Here is a 23,534-nt window from a genome sequence, read left to right on the forward strand (position 1 = left end):
GCTAGGTGCTTCTTTCCACGAAATACGCATCCTCTCCTACCCCGACACCTCGACACCCAGTTCCCCGTACAGTCTCCAGCAATCTGCTAAGATGTTTTACCTATATGGAGTAGTCTTCACACTTAATTTACCTATTTTCAAAACAGTGGCTACTTCTAACCATATCCACCCAAAGTCCCTCACCATCCCTAAGTAAAAGAGCTGCTCCATTCCTTTCCAGCTCCTGCTCCAATATTGGGGGTGCTCACCAGCATCTTAGACCTGGCTGGGGCCGCCGTCTAGGTACATGCTCAGAGGCAATACCGTGTTGAGATGGTGCCGCCCGTCCCCCCGGCTCTAGGTCATTTGCAGGCTACATTGCATGAGATCTTATGTGAGCGCAGTGTAGCCTTTCAGTATTGGGTCTTATAAAGTCACTCATGCATGCTCAAATTTCTTAATGCTCCCTCTTGAACGGCTATCAAATATAATCAGGTAATTTTGTCCAAAAAGCTGAACGCATTCATACCAAACCACAAATAGCATGCTTCCTGGGCTAGGATCTAGCCTTCTGCCAAACTTAGTTTAATAGCGTTCAGCAGGAGTTGCAGTATCGCTGTTCGATTTTCTTATTGAAAAATAAATGGGGAAACTGTTTTGGGCCCTTGTTAATGTGGGCCCCGGCGCAACAGATCAACCTGTAACTTTCCATGAAGGAGCGGAGGTGGATGGGGCTTTTTTTCTTTAAGTATTGTGAAGATTCCCTAAACAGCAACAAAGTTATAAGCAAACCAAAAAAATGTGTTCCCTATGGAAACGTGGGCCTAAGTATAACTACCCAGAGGGAACTGCCTTGGGTGATACATATATACACATACATATAACTATCCCTTCCACAGCATTGTGTCTCCACCACCAAGCACGCTGGTGCTAGGCAGACCCATCCTGTCCTATACTAGTGCGTGCTCCTCGTTACGAAAACTGTTGGCAATCAGAAAACTCGGGTAAAAAAACTTCTACCTCTCTACCTTCGATAGTGGTCAATTTCTTCATGTGTAGAGGTTGCAAACACACACACACACACACACATATATATATATATATATATATATATATATATATATATATATAAAATACACACACACAAATATACACATTTCAAAATAAAATGTGCACAATTAATACATTACTATTTATTATATATGCATAGTCTATGTACACATATATATGACACATATATAGATGAATGTATTAATTATGCATATTAAAATTTGAAATTATGCATTTTGTCCAGTTCACATTTCAAGATATTTGTATAAATTAGTAATACACATTTTATAATTATTTAATAGGTTAAAACGGGTTGAGGATGTTGTGTGCAAGTTGACGGATTTTGTTTTACATTTTCTTATAGTTGTATTTTTTTTTTACAATTCTGACAAATTTTTGACATTGAACTTCGCTTTTTCTCAAAATGTAGACCAGCTTGCGGATTTATTTTTTCCATTTATTTTAAATTAATTTATTGTATAATATTTAATAGCGACCTACATCAGAATGTAGCTGACATAACCCCCTCCTCCCCCTCAATACATGCAGTATTTGTTAGACTGGAGTTGGAATAGTAAATTTGAGAAAGCATAAATAAAGAGCGCACAGTGACCTCACGGAGGTATCCCAGTGCAAGCAGCTCGCTCAGGACAGACAGGGAAAAAGTAGCAGGAAACCGAGGCAGAGAAAAGTCAGATCTTTCATGGACACAACTGCGGGATCTTGGGTAGAAAGTCACATTTTGTTCTGTAGACACTGCCCTTGCCCACCCTAATGAATGAGGTGGGCTAAACCAGTGCTATTCAGGCTACTCTTCTCCAGAATCGAGAAGATGTCAGGCTGACACCGCAGGATACTCTCCAAGCAAGAGCCAGAGCTCCTTCCTCAGGTACCCAAGGATGCTGTGTCTCGTGGACGCGGGCCTGCCTCGGCTGGTGGGTCGGGGTGTAAGGTAGGGGATTGTCCCAAAAGTTTCCTTCAATCTGGAGTCAAAAAAAGGGATGACGACAAAAAAGTGCAAGATGCAAATGTTTAAATGAAACAACATCATCAGCGATTACTCTGATGCATTCCATTCCATTGTTTTAGCTGGTCTGTGCCACTGTAGAAGGGGACCGGCCACATGCTTTGAACCTGCTCTAACAGGAAGAGGAAAGCCTGAACTGCTAAGCCACGCCCCTCTGAAAGAGACCACAAGGGGCCACGTTCAGACGCTTCAGAGGGGTCAAGCGTGAGTCCATATGGCAAGGCCCGCGCTTTAAGGAACTATGGGAAGGTGGATGCTTCTATAAGGTGCTAAGCTCTACTGATTATAGAACCCCTCTAATGTAATTCCTATATATAGGGGGGGGGATGCGTATACACACACACACATATATATATATATATATATATATATACATACACAGTCTCGTCAGACGCAGGCAGCGTCTCCAGCTCTCGTATCAACCGGATAAATAACGATGAGTCGAACCCAAAATCGGTGCCAGAACAAAGGTGCTTCATTTGTGCATAATTCTGCTCAGCATGCCGCCATAAATATATATGAGACAGAGAGAGAGAGAGAGAGACAGACAGACAGACAGACAGACAGAGAGAGACAGAGAGAGAGACAGAGAGAGAGAGACAGAGAGAGAGAGACAGAGAGAGAGACAGAGAGAGAGAGACAGAGAGAGATGGAGTTATATATATGGAGAAAGACTGAAAAAAAACGAACCATAAGTCACTTTTAGGTAGAAATGTAAGGAAATAACATGGACAAAAAATGAGTCTACTCCTGAGACAACTCACATTCCTTTCAACGGAGGTGAAAGCAGGGCGTAATCTACCAGGTTGCCACGAGGTGGCGCGCTATCAACGCGAAAAACAAATTTATGCTCGAAGTCTGTGGGTAAAGAGTGAAACTTTGAAAATAATGCCAATTTTCAAAGACTCGTTATTTCCGGAAAATGGCAAAATTACGTTGCCAGGGTATCCTACCCGTAAGGTAATGTTTAAGGAAGTGGACAGTAGTAGTGTGGTGGCGCACATAGAGTTAAACAGGTGTCTGATGACGATAATAACTAATAATATTAACTAACAGTTACAAAAACATTTCTAAACTTACACGGCAATGCAACTATGCTGGCTGGAGACTAAGGATTTCATTTATTAAAACTGAGAGTCGACATGTTATACTTTGCTTTAAGTGGCACTCTCAGTAGAGTCCCAATCTGCAAAGTATCACAGCGCACAGAAGCTAAGGGATGCCGGGTGGAGACGGTGAAGGTGCGCCCCCCTGTGGAACACACCGGTGGTGCAACGCGTATCTCAGCTTCTTATTCGCATTCAATCTGTGTGTCTGGAGCTGGCAAGGAGACTTCAAGCATCTAACCCCTCACGACTACTCATTTTAGCTACTCAGGGCGTCCTTGTCTACCCTCCTTAAGCACTTTGCTGTCACTCTGCGCATGCGCGCCTTAGAATGGGGTTAGATGCGCAGATTGTGCATAAAGCGGTCATTCCAGCACGCTCGCGCCAGCCTGTCCATCAATGCACATTGCACAGAGAGGGCTGGCCAGCCCCCGGACAGACCACCTCCGAAGCTGCAGGGTCGCCGACCCCTCAGGGCTGAGGATGGCCACGGACAACAAAGCCTGCTGGAGCCAATCGGGAGACACATTCAAATGTGATTGACAGAAGGCATGATTTATTGACCTACTCTTTGAAATAGAATTGAAGTACTAAAGTATTAACCCTTTCAAGCACACCCAGAAACTTTTTTAATGGGGAAGTTAAATCGGGATCCCCTCTCGACCCCTGCCCGCATTTTATCTTTTCACAGATCATACCTACCTTTGGCACATACATCAAGCAGCTTTTTAACTAATCTCTGGAAACAGCAGTTTTTTCCACTGATTTGGAAACAGGCCATAGTGACCCCCTTTACTAAAGAAGGCAGGCTCATACATAAATAACCCAGCCACCTATAGGCCAATTTCTCAACTCCCTCATCTCTCCAAAGTACTGTAAAAGTTAGTCACCAGACAACTGACTGACAAGAGACTTAAAAAGTGCCATTTGAAATTGTCTGCAACTACTCAGTTACTGGGTGTCTCAGCCGAGGTGCCAAGGAACGTATGAACAATTTCTGAAAAGCAGCACCTCACATTGAAGATGTGAATCTACAGGCACATTTGACATCCGTCGATGTTATTGCAATCAGATAGTTTTAAAGGGGAAACATCATTAACAACGAAGGCAGTACTACGCGTAACGTTTACAACGAGGCACTTACCACGTAAACGTATGCCTTCAACGATCGTATTTACCACGAAAAAAAAAACCCGAAGGAATAACAAGCATTTACAATGCAATGGTCTCGGCATCATTAAAGGTGGAGCTATTGGCATTGCTCATGACATTTCTTTTTTTTCTTTAAATCATAAATAGATGGCATTGTCATTTACATTGCCAATACACAGCACTCTGCACTCAACAGCACACACCACTCTGCACCTGCACTCACTGCTCTGCACACTCACTCTGCATTCACTACTCTGCATTCCGCACTCACTACTCACTGCTCTGCACTCACTGCTCTGCACTCACTGCTCTGCACTCACTGCTCTGCACTCACTGCTCTGCACTCACTGCTCTGCACTCACTACTCACTACTCTGCACTCACTGCTCTGCACTCACTACTCACTGCTCTGCACTCACTGCTCTGCACTCACTACTCACTGCTCTGCACTCACTGCTCTGCACTCACTACTCACTGCTCTGCACTCACTGCTCTGCACTCACTGCTCTGCACTCACTACTCACTACTCTGCACTCACTGCTCTGCACTCACTACTCACTACTCTGCACTCACTACTCACTACTCTGCACTCACTACTCACTACTCTGCACTCACTACTCACTACTCTGCACTCACTACTCACTACTCTGCACTCACTACTCACTACTCTGCACTCACTACTCACTACTCTGCACTCACTACTCTGCACTCACTACTCTGCACTCACTACTCTGCACTCACTACTCTGCAATCTGCACTCACTACTCTGCAATCTGCACTCACTACTCTGCAATCTGCACTCACTACTCTGCACTCACTACTCACTACTCTGCACTCACTACTCACTACTCTGCACTCACTACTCACTACTCTGCACTCACTACTCTGCACTCACTACTCACTACTCTGCACTCACTACTCACTACTCTGCACTCACTACTCACTACTCTGAACGCACTACTCACTACTCTGAACTCACTACTCACTACTCTGAACTCACTACTCACTACTCTGCACTCACTACTCTGCACTCACTACTCTGCACTCACTACTCTGCACTCACTACTCTGCACTCACTACTCTGCACTCACTACTCTGCACTCACTACTCTGCACTCACTACTCACTACTCTGCACTCTGCACTCACTACTCACTAATCTGCACTCACTACTCACTACTCTGCACTCACTACTCACTACTCTGCACTCACTACTCACTACTCTGCACTCACTACTCACTACTCTGCACTCACTGCTCTGCACTCACTACTCTGCACTCACTACTCACTACTCTGCACTCACTGCTCTGCACTCACTACTCTGCACTCACTACTCACTAATCTGCACTCACTACTCACTAATCTGCACTCACTACTCACTACTCTGCACTCACTACTCACTACTCTGCACTCACTACTCACTACTCTGCACTCACTACTCACTACTCTGCACTCACTGCTCTGCACTCACTACTCTGCACTCACTACTCACTACTCTGCACTCACTGCTCTGCACTCACTGCTCTGCACTCACTGCTCTGCACTCACTGCTCTGCACTCACTGCTCTGCACTCACTGCTCTGCACTCACTGCTCTGCACTCACTGCTCTGCACTCACTGCACTCACTACTCACTACTCTGCACTCACTACTCACTACTCTGCACTCACTACTCTGCACTCACTACTCTGCACTCACTACTCTGCACTCACTACTCACTACTCTGCACTCACTACTCACTACTCTGCACTCACTACTCACTACTCTGCACTCACTACTCTGCACTCACTACTCACTACTCTGCACTCACTACTCTGCACTCACTGCTCTGCACTCACTGCTCTGCACTCACTGCTCTGCACTCACTGCTCTGCACTCACTGCTCTGCACTAACTGCTCTGCACTAACTGCTCTGCACTCACTGCACTCACTACTCACTACTCTGCACTCACTACTCACTACTCTGCACTCACTACTCTGCACTCACTACTCACTACTCTGCACTCACTACTCACTACTCTGCACTCACTACTCTGCACTCATTACTCACTACTCTGCACTCACTACTCACTACTCTGCACTCACTACTCAATACTCTGCACTCACTACTCTGCACTCACTACTCTGCACTCACTACTCTGCACTCACTACTCTGCACTCACTACTCTGCACTCACTACTCTGCACTCACTACTCTGCACTCACTACTCTGCAATCTGCACTCACTACTCTGCACTCACTACTCACTACTCTGCACTCACTACTCACTACTCTGCACTCACTACTCACTACTCTGCACTCACTACTCACTACTCTGCACTCACTACTCACAACTCACTACTCACTACTCTGCACTCACTACTCTGCACTCACTACTCTGCACTCACTACTCTGCACTCACTACTCACTACTCTGCACTCACTACTCACTACTCTGCACTCACTACTCACTACTCTGCACTCACTACTCTGCACTCACTACTCTGCACTCACTACTCTGCACTCACTACTCTGCACTCACTACTCACTACTCTGCACTCGCTACTCTGCACTCACTACTCTGCACTCACTACTCACTACTCTGCACTCACTACTCTGCACTCACTACTCTGCACTCACTCCTCTGCACCCACTACTCTGCACTCACTACTCTGCACTCACTACTCTGCACTCACTACTCTGCACTCACTACTCTGCACTCACTACTCTGCACTCACTACTCTGCACTCACTACTCACTACTCTGCACTCACTACTCTGCACTCACTACTCACTACTCTGCACTCACTACTCACTACTCTGCACTCACTCCTCTACACCCACTACTCTACACCCACTACTCTGCACTCACTACTCTGCACTCACTACTCTGCACTCACTACTCACTACTCTGCACTCACTACTCTGCACTCACTACTCACTACTCTGCACTCACTACTCACTACTCACTACTCTGCACTCACTACTCTGCACTCACTACTCTGCACTCACTACTCTGCACTCACTACTCTGCACTCACTACTCTGCACTCACTACTCTGCACTCACTACTCTGCACTCACTACTCTGCACTCACTACTCTGCACTTACTACTCTGCACTCACTACTCTGCACTCACTACTCACTACTCTGCACTCACTACTCACTACTCTGAACTCACTACTCACTACTCTGCACTCACTACTCACTACTCTGCACTCACTACTCACTACTCTGCACTCACTACTCTGCACTCACTACTCTGCACTCACTACTCTGCACTCACTACTCACTACTCTGCACTCACTACTCACTACTCTGCACTCACTACTCTGCACTCACTACTCACTACTCTGCACTCACTACTCACTACTCACTACTCTGCACTCACTACTCTGCACTCACTACTCTGCACTCACTACTCTGCAATCTGCACTCACTACTCTGCACTCACTACTCTGCAATCTGCACTCACTACTCACTACTCTACACTCACTACTCACTACTCTGCACTCACTACTCTGCACTCACTACTCTGCACTCACTACTCTGCACTCACTACTCTGCACTCACTACTCTGCACTCACTACTCTGCACTCACTACTCTGCACTCACTACTCTGCACTCACTACTCTGCACTCACTACTCTGCACTCACTACTCACTACTCTGCACTCACTACTCACTACTCTGCACTCACTACTCACTACTCTGCACTCACTACTCTGCACTCACTACTCTGCACTCACTACTCTGCACTCACTACTCTGCACTCACTACTCTGCACTCACTACTCTGCACTCACTACTCTGCAATCTGCACTCACTACTCACTACTCTGCACTCACTACTCTGCACTCACTACTCACTACTCTGCACTCACTACTCACTACTCTGCACTCACTACTCTGCACTCACTACTCTGCACTCACTACTCTGCACTCACTACTCTGCACTCACTACTCACTACTCTGCACTCACTACTCACTACTCTGCACTCACTACTCCCTACTCTGCACTCACTACTCCCTACTCTGCACTCACTACTCTGCACTCACTACTCTGCACTCACTACTCTGCACTCACTACTCACTACTCTGCACTCACTACTCACTACTCACTACTCACTACTCACTACTCACTACTCTGCACTCACTACTCTGCACTCACTACTCTGCACTCACTACTCACTACTCTGCACTCACTACTCACTACTCCACTCACTACTCACTACTCTGCACTCACTACTCACTACTCTGCACTCACTACTCACTACTCTGCACTCACTACTCACTACTCTGCACTCACTACTCACTACTCTGCACTCACTACTCACTACTCTGCACTCACTACTCACTACTCTGCACTCACTACTCTGCACTCACCACTCACTACTCTGCACTCACTACTCACTACTCTGCACTCACCACTCTCAACTCTGCACTCACTACTCTGCACTCACTACTCTGCACTCACTACTCTGCACTCACTACTCTGCACTCACTACTCTGCACTCACTACTCACTACTCTGCACTCACTACTCACTACTCTGCACTCACTACTCTGCACTCACTACTCTGCACTCACTACTCTGCACTCACTACTCTGCACTCACTACTCACTACTCTGCACTCACTACTCTGCACTCACTACTCACTACTCTGCACTCACTACTCTGCACTCACTGCTCTGCACTCACTGCTCTGCACTCACTGCTCTGCACTCACTACTCACTACTCTGCACTCACTACTCACTACTCTGCACTCACTACTCACTACTCTGCACTCACTACTCTGCACTCACCACTCACTACTCTGCACTCACTACTCACTACTCTGCACTCACCACTCTCAACTCTGCACTCACTACTCTGCACTCACTACTCTGCACTCACTACTCTGCACTCACTACTCTGCACTCACTACTCTGCACTCACTACTCTGCACTCACTACTCTGCACTCACTACTCACTACTCTGCACTCACTACTCTGCACTCACTACTCTGCACTCACTACTCTGCACTCACTACTCTGCACTCACTACTCTGCACTCACTACTCACTACTCTGCACTCACTACTCTGCACTCACTACTCACTACTCTGCACTCACTACTCACTACTCTGCACTCACTACTCACTACTCTGCACTCACTACTCCCTACTCTGCACTCACTACTCTGCACTCACTACTCTGCACTCACTACTCTGCACTCACTACTCTGCACTCACTACTCTGCACTCACTACTCTGCACTCACTACTCACTACTCTGCACTCACTACTCTGCACTCACTACTCTGCACTCACTACTCTGCACTCACTACTCACTACTCTGCACTCACTACTCACTACTCTGCACTCACTACTCACTACTCTGCACTCACTACTCACTACTCTGCACTCACTACTCACTACTCTGCACTCACTACTCTCTACTCTGCACTCACTACTCACTACTCTGCACTCACTACTCTGCACTCACTACTCACTACTCTGCACTCACTACTCTGCACTCACTACTCACTACTCTGCACTCACTACTCACTACTCTGCACTCACTACTCACTACTCTGCACTCACTACTCTCTACTCTGCACTCACTACCTACTACTCACTACTCTGCACTCACTACTCACTACTCTGCACTCACTACTCTGCACTCACTACTCACTACTCTGCACTCACTACTCACTACTCACTACTCTGCACTCACTACTCACTACTCACTACTCTGCACTCTCTCACTACTCTGCACTCTCTCACTACTCTGCACTCACTACTCTGCACTCACTACTCTGCACTCACTACTCTGCACTCACTACTCTGCACTCACTACTCACTACTCTGCACTCACTACTCACTACTCTGCACTCACTACTCACTACTCTGCACTCACTACTCTGCACTCACTACTCTGCACTCACTACTCTGCACTCACTACTCACTACTCTGCACTCACTACTCACTACTCTGCACTCACTACTCACTACTCTGCACTCACTACTCACTACTCTGCACTCACTACTCACTACTCTGCACTCACTACTCACTACTCTGCACTCTACACTCACTACTCACTACTCTGCACTCACTACTCACTACTCTGCACTCACTACTCACTACTCTGCACTCACTACTCTGCACTCACTACTCACTACTCTGCACTCACTACTCTGCACTCACTACTCACTACTCTGCACTCACTACTCTGCACTCACTACTCACTACTCTGCACTCACTACTCACTACTCACTACTCTGCACTCACTACTCACTACTCACTACTCTGCACTCTCTCACTACTCTGCACTCTCTCACTACTCTGCACTCACTACTCTGCACTCACTACTCTGCACTCACTACTCTGCACTCACTACTCTGCACTCACTACTCACTACTCTGCACTCACTACTCACTACTCTGCACTCACTACTCACTACTCTGCACTCACTACTCTGCACTCACTACTCTGCACTCACTACTCTGCACTCACTACTCACTACTCTGCACTCACTACTCACTACTCTGAACTCACTACTCACTACTCTGCACTCACTACTCACTACTCTGCACTCACTACTCACTACTCTGCACTCACTACTCACTACTCTGCACTCTACACTCACTACTCACTACTCTGCACTCACTACTCACTACTCTGCACTCACTACTCACTACTCTGCACTCACTACTCTGCACTCACTACTCACTACTCTGCACTCACTACTCTGCACTCACTACTCACTACTCTGCACTCACTACTCTGCACTCACTACTCACTACTCTGCACTCACTACTCTGCACTCACTACTCTGCACTCACTACTCACTACTCTGCACTCACTACTCGCTACTCTGCACTCACTACTCTGCAATTTGCACTCACTACTCTGCAACCACTACTCACTACTCACTACTCTGCACTCACTACTCACTACTCTGCACTCACTACTCTAAACTCACTACTCTGCACTCACTACTCTGCAATGTGCACTCACTACTCACTACTCTCCACTCACTACTCTGCACTCACTACTCTGCACTCACTACTCACTACTCTGCACTCACTGCTCTGCACTCACTACTCTGCACTCACTACTCTGCACTCACTACTCTGCACTCACTACTCTGCACTCACTACTCTGCACTTACTACTCTGCACTCACTACTCTGCACTCACTACTCACTACTCTGCACTCACTACTCACTACTCTGAACTCACTACTCACTACTCTGCACTCACTACTCACTACTCTGCACTCACTACTCACTACTCTGCACTCACTACTCTGCACTCACTACTCTGCACTCACTACTCACTACTCTGCACTCACTACTCACTACTCTGCACTCACTACTCACTACTCTGCACTCACTACTCACTACTCTGCACTCACTACTCACTACTCTGCACTCACTACTCTGCACTCACTACTCACTACTCTGCACTCACTACTCTGCACTCACTACTCTGCACTCACTACTCACTACTCTGCACTCACTACTCGCTACTCTGCACTCACTACTCTGCAATTTGCACTCACTACTCTGCAACCACTACTCACTACTCACTACTCTGCACTCACTACTCACTACTCTGCACTCACTACTCTGCACTAACTACTCTAAACTCACTACTCTGCACTCACTACTCTGCAATGTGCACTCACTACTCACTACTCTGCACTCACTACTCTGCACTCACTACTCTGCACTCACTACTCACTACTCTGCACTCACTACTCACTACTCTGCACTCACTGCTCTGCACTCACTACTCTGCACTCACTACTCACCACTCACTACTCACTACTCTGCACTCACTACTCACTACTCTGCACTCACTACTCACTACTCTGCACTCACTACTCACTACTCTGCACTCACTACTCTGCACTCAATACTCTGCACTCACTACTCTGCACTCACTACTCACTACTCTGCCCTCACTACTCACTACTCTGCACTCACTACTCACTACTCTGCACTCACTACTCACTACTCTGCACTCACTATGCTGCACTCACTACTCACTACTCTGCACTCACTACTCTGCACTCACTACTCACTACTCTGCACTCACTACTCTGCACTCACTACTCACTACTTTGCACTCACTACTCACTACTCTGCACTCACTACTCTGCACTCACTACTCTGCACTCACTACTCACTACTCTGCACTCACTACTCACTACTCTGCACTCACTACTCACTACTCTGCACCCACTACTCTGCACTCACTACTCTGCACTCACTACTCTGCACTCACTACTCACTACTCTGCACTCACTACTCTGCAATGTGCACTCACTACTCACTACTCTGCACTCACTACTCTGCACTCACTACTCTGCACTCACTACTCACTACTCTGCACTCACTACTCTGCACTCACTACTCACTACTCTGCACTCACTACTCTGCACTCTGCACTCACTACTCTGCACTCACTACTCTGCACTCACTACTCACTACTCAGCACTCACTACTCTGCAATGTGCACTCACTACTCACTACTCTGCACTCACTACTCTGCAATGTGCACTCACTACTCACTACTCTGCACTCACTACTCTGCAATGTGCACTCACTACTCACTACTCTGCACTCACTACTCTGCACTGACTACTCTGCACTCACTACTCACTACTCTGCACTCACTACTCTGCACTCACTACTCACTACTCTGCACTCACTACTCTGCACTCTGCACTCACTACTCTGCACTCACTACTCTGCACTCACTACTCTGCACTCACTACTCTGCACTCACTACTCACTACTCAGCACTCACTACTCAGCACTCACTACTCACCACTCACTACTCAGCACTCACTACTCTGCACTCACTACTCACCACTCACTACTCTGCACTCAATACTCTGCACTCAATACTCTGCACTCACTACTCTGCACTCACTACTCTGCACTCACTACTCTGCACTCACTACTCACTACTCTGCACTCACTACTCACTACTCACTACTCACTACTCTGCACTCACTACTCACTATTCACTACTCTGCACTCACTACTCTGCACTCACTACTCTGCACTCACTACTCTGCACTCACTACTCTGCACTCACTACTCTGCACTCACTACTCTGCACTCACTACTCTGCACTCACTACTCACACTCTGCACTCACTACTCTGCACTCACTACTCTGCACTCTGCACTCACTACTCACACTCTGCACTAACTACTCTGCACTCACTACTCTGCACTCTGCACTCACACTTACACTCTGCACTCACACTCTGCACTCAACTCTGCATGCTGCATTCACACTCTGCACACTCACTCTGCACTCACTACTTCACACTCTGCACTCATACTCTGCACTCACTACTACTCACTCTGCACTCACTACTTCACACTCTGCACTCACACTCTGCACTCACTACTTCACACTCTGCACTCTGCGCACTCTGAACTGTGCGCACTCTGCACTCACACTATAATAATCCTTATGCAGAATTCCTCTAAAGTATAAGCAGCTTGGGTTTTTCCTATAGGCGCCAAAGAGTCAATGATAGGAAAAGAGGGCAGAGAGTGCTAACCCCATCTCCCCACCCACAGACAACAAAAAATTATCTTCTGCGTTGCTTTGTTCTAATAATATGAATAAGGAATTTAAAGTATATGTATGGGCGAGTGGAAGGTGATCTATCGTATTCAATATATTTTAACACAATTGGTGTTCATGGTTACCTTTACAAACGTGAGATGAAGGTGATGCTCATTTTTTAGTTATATAAGGATATTTTGTCGAGTACATTCAAGTTCAACCCACTGGCTGTAAGCAACAAGCTGAGGATCAACGGGCGCGAAACAGCGTGGTGGGCGCGCACGAGACGCAGCGTGGGCGTGCACATCACCTGAAGATCCCTGGAGAAGACACCGAGTCTGCCTGCTGCCATGACTGACCCGCTGCGAGGGAAAGAGCCCGGTGAGTGGGGGTCGAGGGGGGGCGGCAGAGAGGGAGTCGGCAGAGAGGGAGGGTGTGTGTGTGTGTGTGTGTGTGTGCATGCGTGCGTGCGTGAGTGTGTGCTTCCGTGAGTGTGAAGCACTCACGGAAGGGTGAAGAGCAAGAGATGTGCACGGCTCCAGGAGGCTCGGCGTGCGCGTCCACGAGATGCAATCGGCGCTCGTTCACCGCTCTGGCTCCGTTGAGAGTGAACTCAGTCACAATAGGTCTCGAAGCCGAGACCTAAAAAGGGGGGTGGGGGTCTCCCCCCCCATAAAATTCGTGGTAACAACATATAACCGTTTTAAAGGAGCTCTTTTCTAACATAAGCAACGTACAAATTCACTCCCTTGAAGCACATCAGCTTAAGGGTTTGAGGCCAACTTAGGGAAAGCGCCCACGTGCATGTGAGGCACTACTAGGAACCCATCTCTCAGGGCCCTGCGCTGTGACAGGTGCTCCCATGGCCGACCAGCAGCTGTGCACAGCAGGGCTCGGCTTTACAAGGGGCCCTGTCCTGGTGGTGGTGACCGAACACGAACCGCGAGGCTTAGGATCTGATGTTCCCCTCCTTGGAGCAAGTGAACGGGCTCCAAGAGGCCGCTCTGAGGCTGGTCGGCAGTGCACGTGCAGGGAGCAAACGCTGCCACTGGGGGGCAGTGTGAGCACACAAACAGGCTCGTCCAAGGCATGCACTGGGGCGTGACGGCCTGAGAAGAGCTACCTTAATGGTGTCAAAACAAACGTGAAAAATGGGATCTTGAAGTCCACGGTCAAAGAGAAGAGCAGCGTTTCCAGCCACAACTTCCCTGCTTGGAAGACAGGCCGTGCCTGCGGAGTGTACGAGGCGCCTCATGCGGGACATGCTGACCAGGCATGGGGATGAATGATCACAACCGCCACCTACGACGAAAGAGGCAGCGTACCAGGCATCGATTCAAGGAGCAACCCGCAGGCTACAGGCCTGAAGCGTGGTAGAGCCGACTCCGCCTATCATCCTTCTCAGACTGATAAAAGGAGTACAACCTTAAACAGGCAGCATACCAGGCCTACAGGTCTGAAGCGTGGCCGAGCCGACTCCTCCTATCATCCTTCTAAGACGGATAAAAGGAGTACAACCTTAAACAGGCATTGATTCAAGGAGCAACCTGCAGGCTACAGGCCTGAAGCGTGGCAGAGCCGACTCCTCCTATCATCCTTCTAAGACGGATAAAAGGAGTACAACCTTAAACAGGCATTGATTCAAGGAGCAACCTGCAGGCTACAGGCCTGAAGCGTGGCAGAGCCGACTCCTCCTATCATCCTTCTAAGACGGATAAAAGGAGTACAACCTTAAACAGGCATTGATTCAAGGAGCAACCCGCAGGCTACAGGCCTGCAGCGTGGCAGAGCCGACTCCGCCTATCATCCTTCTCAGACTGATAAAAGGAGTACAACCTTAAACAGGCAGCATACCAGGCCTACAGGTCTGAAGCGTAGCCGAGCCGACTCCTCCTATCATCCTTCTAAGACGGATAAAAGGAGTACAACCTTAAACAGGCATTGATTCAAGGAGCAACCCACAGGCTACAGGCCTGAAGCGTGGCAGAGCCGACTCCGCCTATCATCCTTCTAAGACTGATAAAAGGAGTACAACCTTAAACAGGCAGCATACCACCAGGCCTACAGGCCTGAAGCGTGGCAGAGCCGACTCCTCCTTTCATCCTTCTCAGATTGATAAAAAACAGGCAGCATACCAGGCCTACAGGCCTGAAGCGTGGCGGAGCCAACTCCTCCTTTCATCCTACTCAGATTGATAAAAGGAGTACAACCTTAAACGGGCAGCATACCAAGCTTACAGGTCTGAAGCGTGGCCGAGCCGACTCCTCCTATCATCCTTCTAAGACTGATAAAAGGAGTACAACCTTAAACAGGCAGCGTACTAGGCACAGATTCAAGGAGCAACCTGCAGGCTACAGGACTGACGCGTGGCAGAGCCGACTCCGCCTATCATCCTTCTAAGACTGATAAAAGGAGTACAACCTTAAACAGACAGCGTACCAGGCACAGATTCAAGGAGCAACCTGCAGGCTACAGGACTGAAGCCTGGCAGAGCCGACTCCTCCTATCATCCTTCTAAGACTGATAGAAGGTGTACAAACGAGTTAGTTAAGAAGGCCACATTTGAAGCGGCCTAGAAGGACCACCATTACCAGCGAGCATTTGGAAGGATAAACACTAAAGGCACACCTGAGGCCGTCCTTTTGAAATGAAAAGCGCGCAGGGTAACCTGGGACATGCACAGAACGTACCGATTCACTTCAAAGAGGACAGACTCCTCGAAACGCGTAAAGCCAGCGGACACGAGTAACGGAATAAGAAGCTGCTTGCTATTAATCAATAAAGGATGTCTCCTTACCTGCAGTTGGAGTGCGGCTTTGTTCTTGCTGGTGCAACTTTGGGTGATATATATATATATATATATATATATATACACACACGCACACACACACACACACACACCTTGACAGTGAAAATGTTAGCTAGAGAAAATATTCTAATAAAACATTACTAAAGTGCAAAGGTCAAATTAAAGTTTATTTCTTCAATACAGCAACACCGACACCAAAAATGCACAGATGCCCACACATTATCTGCACCACAGGCCAGGAAAACCCCCTCCTAATAGTCAGGAGGCCTCTTCAGTGCAGATTGACCTTACTGCACAAATGCAACCCTTTCCACCATGGTTTTAGTTAAATGTGTTTGTTTAAAACAAATAAACAACAAAAATGCCCCAGCATAAACCATATAAACACATGGGCGCAGTATAATATGCTATATATCACCAGTGTTCGAGGGAGCGGCATTATCACCCATTCAAAGCTTGACCCCTCGCGAGTCATGGCACCTCCCCACTCAACCATGGTAGTGGCATATTACGCTGTGCACCCGAGTATATCAGATTTAGGACAAGGATAATATTATTGAGAAGCAACACAATGTCGTTTAGAGCACTTGTACTAATCAAAGCCCATGAACACATTTAGTGAATGTGCAAATATCAAATTCCAGTTCATTACCTCAAACCAGCAAAAATGACTTGAGAAAAAACTTTTTTGTTAACTCACATATTGCCTGTAACCAATTATTTTAGACAGGCAAACAACTCTCAAATGGCCATGGGGTCTCTTAAAGGTGCTTTTAACACAACACACAAATGGAATCCCTTGCATCCTAGTTTTGGTTAAATTCCTCAAGTGAAAGCGACTAAAACTTTAATCTTTGCCCGACAGATCTGCTCAAAACTTAAAATAGGTCCAAAAGGGGGTGTGATGGACGGAGCATCTGAACCAATCAAACACTCACACCCAGTCAAAAGATCTGGGTTTGATCCATCACCGTTCTTTAGCCCACTCTGCCACCTCAGTTCAGACATGGCTATATGCAAATCAGTCTGACCCTGTGCCTCAAGGGAACAGTCCAGCCCGAACTGCCAAGCCATGTCTTCCCTGGACCGGAAACAAGCTTCCGAGGACCGGTTTCTGCCATGTCTGAACTGGGGTGGCAGAGTGGGCTAAAGAACCGTGATGGTTTAAACCCAGATCTTTTGACTGGGTGTGAGTGTTTGATTGATTCAGATGCTCCGTCCATCACCACCCTCTTTTGTACCGCTTTGTTCGCCATAAGTTGGCAGGGTATGCTCAGACGCGAGTCCCTTGCTCGCTTTGCCACTGGATTCAAGCAAGCCGGGCTGAAGATGGCTGGAATGCCAGACACCGGTCCTCCGAAGCTTGTTTCCGGTCCAGGGAAGACATGGCTTGACAGTTCGGGCTGGACTGTTCCCATGAGGCACAGGGTCAGACTGATTTGCATATGGCCATGTCTGAACTGGGGTGGCAGAGTGGGCTAAAGAACGGTGATGGATTAAACCCATATCTTTTGACTGGGTGTGAGTGTTTGTTTGATTCAGATGCTCCGTCCATCACCACCCCCTTTTGTAACGCAAAACTTAAAATAGCCACCGGTAAGCTAAACGGGAGAGACTTTTGCTCGATTTGTGAGGGTTCATCAAACACTGGCACATTCATTAGCCGGAGACTACTTCTGTCCCACCCCTCCTGTGGTGGTTCTGCCTCAAACTGAGAAAATTAACAGTAGGAAAAACATTCTAAGTCTCTGCTAAATTCCACGCATATCCATCAGATAGCGCCAAAGTTACGCAAACCAAACATGTTTTCACCCCCCCACATTAATTCACCCACCCCCTCCCCCATTGAATCTGAACAAAGTCTGAAATACTGGCCAAAGTTACGCAAACCAAACATGTTTTCAGCCCCCCCCCCCCCACATTAATTCACCCACCCCTTCCCCCATTGAATCTGAACAAAGTCTGAAATACTGGCCAAAGTTACGCAAACCAAACATGTTTTCACCCCCCCCCCCCTCCCACATTAATTCACCCACCCCCTCCCCCACTGAATCTGAACAAAGTCTGAAATGCTGGCAATGGATGCATTCTGCCGCCTGCCAGCCACTGTTCAGCCACATTTATGAAGCTGCTACAGTTATAAGAAATGGAAGGTGTTACTGCCCGTCCCCTTTAACTTTGCCCCTCCTTGATGGATTGGCACAAAACGCGCACCCTCGCCATGCACTGCTTATGACCTCACATATTACATCACTCATGACATGTTCCATGATATCATTGAAGACATTACAGATCACATCTGCATCACTAATTACACTTTATTAAAATACCATGGCGAATGCATTTAGGCAATAAATGCCTCCCTCGGCGCACAAGACTTCAGGAGGCTTCTTTCAAAATACCATCGCAGTCCTGCAGCCTTTAGTAATCCAGAGATTTAGGCTCCGCCCTAAACGATGTTCTCACACCTGTTGCAGCTCCCGATGTGGTCGCGGACTGCAAAACCCAGAATGCAGTGTTCTGCTACCAGGTAAGTGCTGTGTGGAAGGGCTGATACAGCAATTGATCGGGCGGTTCGCAGGACTGGAATGTTGTCGGATGCCCAATCTTCCTGCTTGTGATAATACTATAAAGCGCTTCCTTATATTTCCGCACCGCTTCAGCCTCAGAGCGCAGGAACGTCCTCGGTGGGGGCAGCCACGCCAATGCATGCCGCCCAGGGTGAAGTATATATATATATATATATAGCATAGACACGTGATGGGGTTTCTGTCGTCTCCTCCCCTCCTCGGGCTCTAAGACGAATTCATCTACTCTTAGAAACCCCTTTTAATTTAATATATCGGATTATCAGACACTGGGCCATGATAACACTCCATTTACATTATACACAGAACCTACTCGATTTAATTATTTGATACCAGCATATATGATTAATTGCATCATTACTGGTTATAAGAACGGCCCTGTATTTATGTCTTATGAGTTTTGAATAGACCAGAATGTTATGTGTATATATACTATGGTATGAACATATATGATACACCATTACAAAATGGCGACATGTTAGAATACCGACAACAGTAATCTGGTTCCATAGTCCGTCGTTCAAGTTCACAGTAATGCAAAAAATGTAAACATAAAAGATGTAAAGCTACTGGTGCAATTTGTGTGATCAAGCACTCCGTGGAGTGCGAAACGCGTCACGTAGATTTATGAAGGAATAAATCAACTTTTTTGGATTTACGAGTGGATTGTGGTCTGTCCGTCCTTTACCTGAGCGCTCGTGAGGAACGCCGTTTTATATGAATATTAAACCCGGCTGCTCCGCCGGTTCGAGCCACCCCTAAGGAAGGCGAAGGGTTGTTAGCAGGAGCGTTTTGAAATTACAGAATATATACATATATATTTTTTTTTTTTCTCCCAACCCTGACGGCGACGAACAGTCAGGCACAGACTCCGTGATATACTTGCAAAAAGTATTTAATAATCCAAAGCAAAAGCAAGACGCGCTTCAACGGCGAACCGACTTGGAGATATATATAAATATATATATATAGTGGTGGTCGTTAAAGTTAGGTCAGCTGTTCTATATAAAAAGCTTTTTTTGTGTTGCTAATAACTGGGCGCCATTTGACAAATCTTCACAAAATATTCCCAAAAAGTTATTTTTGTCTAGTTTGTGCATGGAATGTTTCAGGATCATCCGTCAAGCGGGGGCTGATAGAAAGCGAGGGGGGGGGGGGGGGGGGTGATGGACCTTTTAGATCAGAACTTCAGCAAAAACTGCTCAAGGAGTTACACCAAATTTGGCTGCATCTTGGACCGGAAAATGTGCTTTTTGTGATACGGTGTAAATCCATTAAGTCTCAAAAATATTTCTACATCTGGACAGATGGGTTTGAGGGACTCTTGCGAGATTCCCTAGTACAAAAAATAGAGCGTTCTGATTAGCCTAGGGGGCTTTTTTCCTTTGGGCCAATTCGCTCCTACAAGAGGCCCACTCCCGCATTAGCGAGCGCTCTTTTTGACTACCTGCAACATGAAAAAAACATATGTTGCAGACAACCATTACAAGACTTGTTCCCTCTCCTGAGTTATATATATATATATATATATTTATGGACTGACATTATGTCTATTACTTGATTTTGTGTAAAATAAACCTACTCTGCTTCTTCACTTAAAGACTCCTTTGCTTACTGATTGCTGTGGTCGTTTTGCTGTCATTTGTGAGGTCCTTACCTGGCTCTTCTCGTCTGGAATGGCGAGCAGGAACTTTGTTGAATATATATATATATATTCCTAAATATATAATTTTCCTATATATTCCTAATAATCCTAAAGACCTGAGATACTTCATAATTGACACTGTCCCAATGCAGACAAGAGGAGGGGACAGGGAAGGCATGCTTCGCCGGCTAGAAACACATTACATATTACCATTAGATACGAAACAGCCTAAAGGTTTGAACATGAGTGAGGACATGTACACATTTTTAGATTAACAACTCAGACCATTAATGTAAATTGCACTTTAATATCTTGTGGTTATTTATTGATGAGAAAATGTTCCATAATTCCATCAAAGATTTTCATGTAAATATCTTATTAGCTTTGGTATTAAATTATGAAGATACATATATATTTTTTAAGACGAGAGGTATTTTTAGAGTATATATTTTTGATACAATACGGGTTTTTAATTATTTATGGAATTTTATCGACTTATATGAATGAATTGATTGACATTGATATTGGTTCTATCAATTGTGGGAATCATTCTTGAAAAGTTGAAAGAAAAGCCTTAAACCAGTTAAAGCCCATGAAAATTCCGTCTTTATATCCAACCCTTCATAAAGTTTAAGTTGTCTATTGGCTAGAGAAATGCATCATGTACAAAATGAAGAAAAGTTATTTAATCACTTAGGGTGTTATGATTTGGCACTATATTAATTTTATATCAGTTTTATGAAGGTTCACGGAGATGCACTATAGCATTTAGTGAATAGATGTCTAGGAAAACATCAGTCAGAGGTGATATAAATTCAGGGTTTGGAAAATGTAAATAATGTTGGGATAGTAACAATTGATAGTTTTCATTTGAGTTTTCCACTATGTATTTTACAAATAGAACAAAACCCTATGGTTCTTTATTGCATTTAAGCATATATGAAGCAATGTATTATACATAAAATTATCTTGCTTTCCCAACAACGTACATATATTTTCTAATCATGTATTTTACATATAAAATCAAACCCAACCTGTATTTTACCTATCACACATCATAAACAAGTGTGTATGACTGTCAAGTATGTTTTCCATGTCTATTTACGCACTAGCACTTTAAAAGGAGGTGCATCATACGACACTGTTGTCATGTGATCAAGGCAGGGAGCTGCCGAAACGCGTCGTGGTGATTTGGTCGCACTTTGAAAGAAAATAAAAAAAGATGCACTGAATTGGGTCTACCTCGTCTTTTTTGCAAGTTTGGCAGAGAAAAGTCGTGGAGGACGAGCTATGCAGCATATATATATATAAAAATATATATTTATATATATATATATATATATATATATATACATACATACATGGGGGCAGGATAGGGATACCCTCCTAACCTAGGCTTTGTGGGGGGTGTACCGGTCTGACTACCCCGAGGATAAAATAAAGAAAAAAACTGCTGCAATCCTGCCGATTGCAGCTTTTTTTTTTATAAAAAAAGGGAGGTTCAGCGTTTTATTTGTAATTAAATCAATTTGTAATTGAATTGGGCCGGGGTGTCCTCTGAATGATATATTTCAGGAGTGGTACGTGTGTAGGACACCGCTCCCCGTGCCACTCATGGCCTGGGGGGGGGGGGGGCCCCATCCACCTGGAGACAAATTTAAGTTTATAGGGAGGCGGCATGTGGTCCCCTAGCCAAGCCACTTATTGACCCCAGGGGCTCTATCACCCAGTGCCTCTACTGGGCCCCAGTGGCACCATCCCTCTGGGCCAAAACAAGTACAAAATAAGAAGGGGCTACACGCCTGCCTCGCTGTGGTGGTATCACCCCCAGGAACCCCCACCCCCGGGACAATGCACAACACAGAGTGCCAGTGAGCGTACCACCTGGAAACTGTGATTCCCAAGTCCAGGAGAGGGTGGGCATACCCTGCCCGTATTCTGCAGGGAAGGAAATTTCGGTTTTCTCTAGGCAGAAGCAGTTAAAAAATGGTGCTCCTGCCTAGGCATGAACAAAGGAAAGATGCTGGCTCCTGCCTGCAACCAGTATGGATCTGGCTGGGGCTCACCCTGCAGCTCCCAACACATTAGTTGGTAGGTGCCCAGGTATAATAGGCCATGCAGCCTCCCTCCCAACTAAAAAATAAATATGGCTCTGGCCTTTAAAAAAAAAAAAGGCTATAGGAGATGGGGTTTCCAGGGCCTAATGAGGCTTGTGAAGTGGGGAGGGTATCTAGCCACCCTCCCATTTAAAAAAAAAGGCTGTGTGCATCAGGGGGTTGGCTTTACATATGGTAATAAAATATTACTTTACATTAAAAGCACCCTAGAAATTACCTTTTAAAAACAAAGTTGAAAGTAACTTTATGATTTGGTGAAATTAAAAGATCAGATTTCTTTTTTGTAACCCGAAATTCACTGGAAAAAACACAGAAGGTAAAGTAATATTATAGTTAGGTGAATATGTCTGTGATAACAATGTTTTGAACTAAAAAAAAAAAAAAATCCCTAGTTATAGTTAGCTGAGCTAACTATAACTTGTGCCCCACCGTATACTGCTTATGACCTCACATATTACATCACTCATGACATGTTTTATGGCATCACCTATGACATCTCAAATGCGGGTGCCAAGA

At 46.1% G+C, this 23,534-nt stretch overlaps 1 protein-coding gene across 1 annotated transcript in view; it reads right to left on the reverse strand.

Moving 5' to 3' along the window:
- Positions 1-23,534, reverse strand: part of DIS3L2 (DIS3 like 3'-5' exoribonuclease 2) — a 799,214-nt gene that overhangs the window by 17,837 nt on the left and 757,843 nt on the right. The gene's annotated exons all lie outside the window — the stretch shown is intronic.

This window comes from Lissotriton vulgaris, chromosome 11, assembly GCF_964263255.1.
Source record: "Lissotriton vulgaris chromosome 11, aLisVul1.2, whole genome shotgun sequence".
NCBI classification, from domain to species: Eukaryota; Metazoa; Chordata; class Amphibia; order Caudata; family Salamandridae; genus Lissotriton; species Lissotriton vulgaris.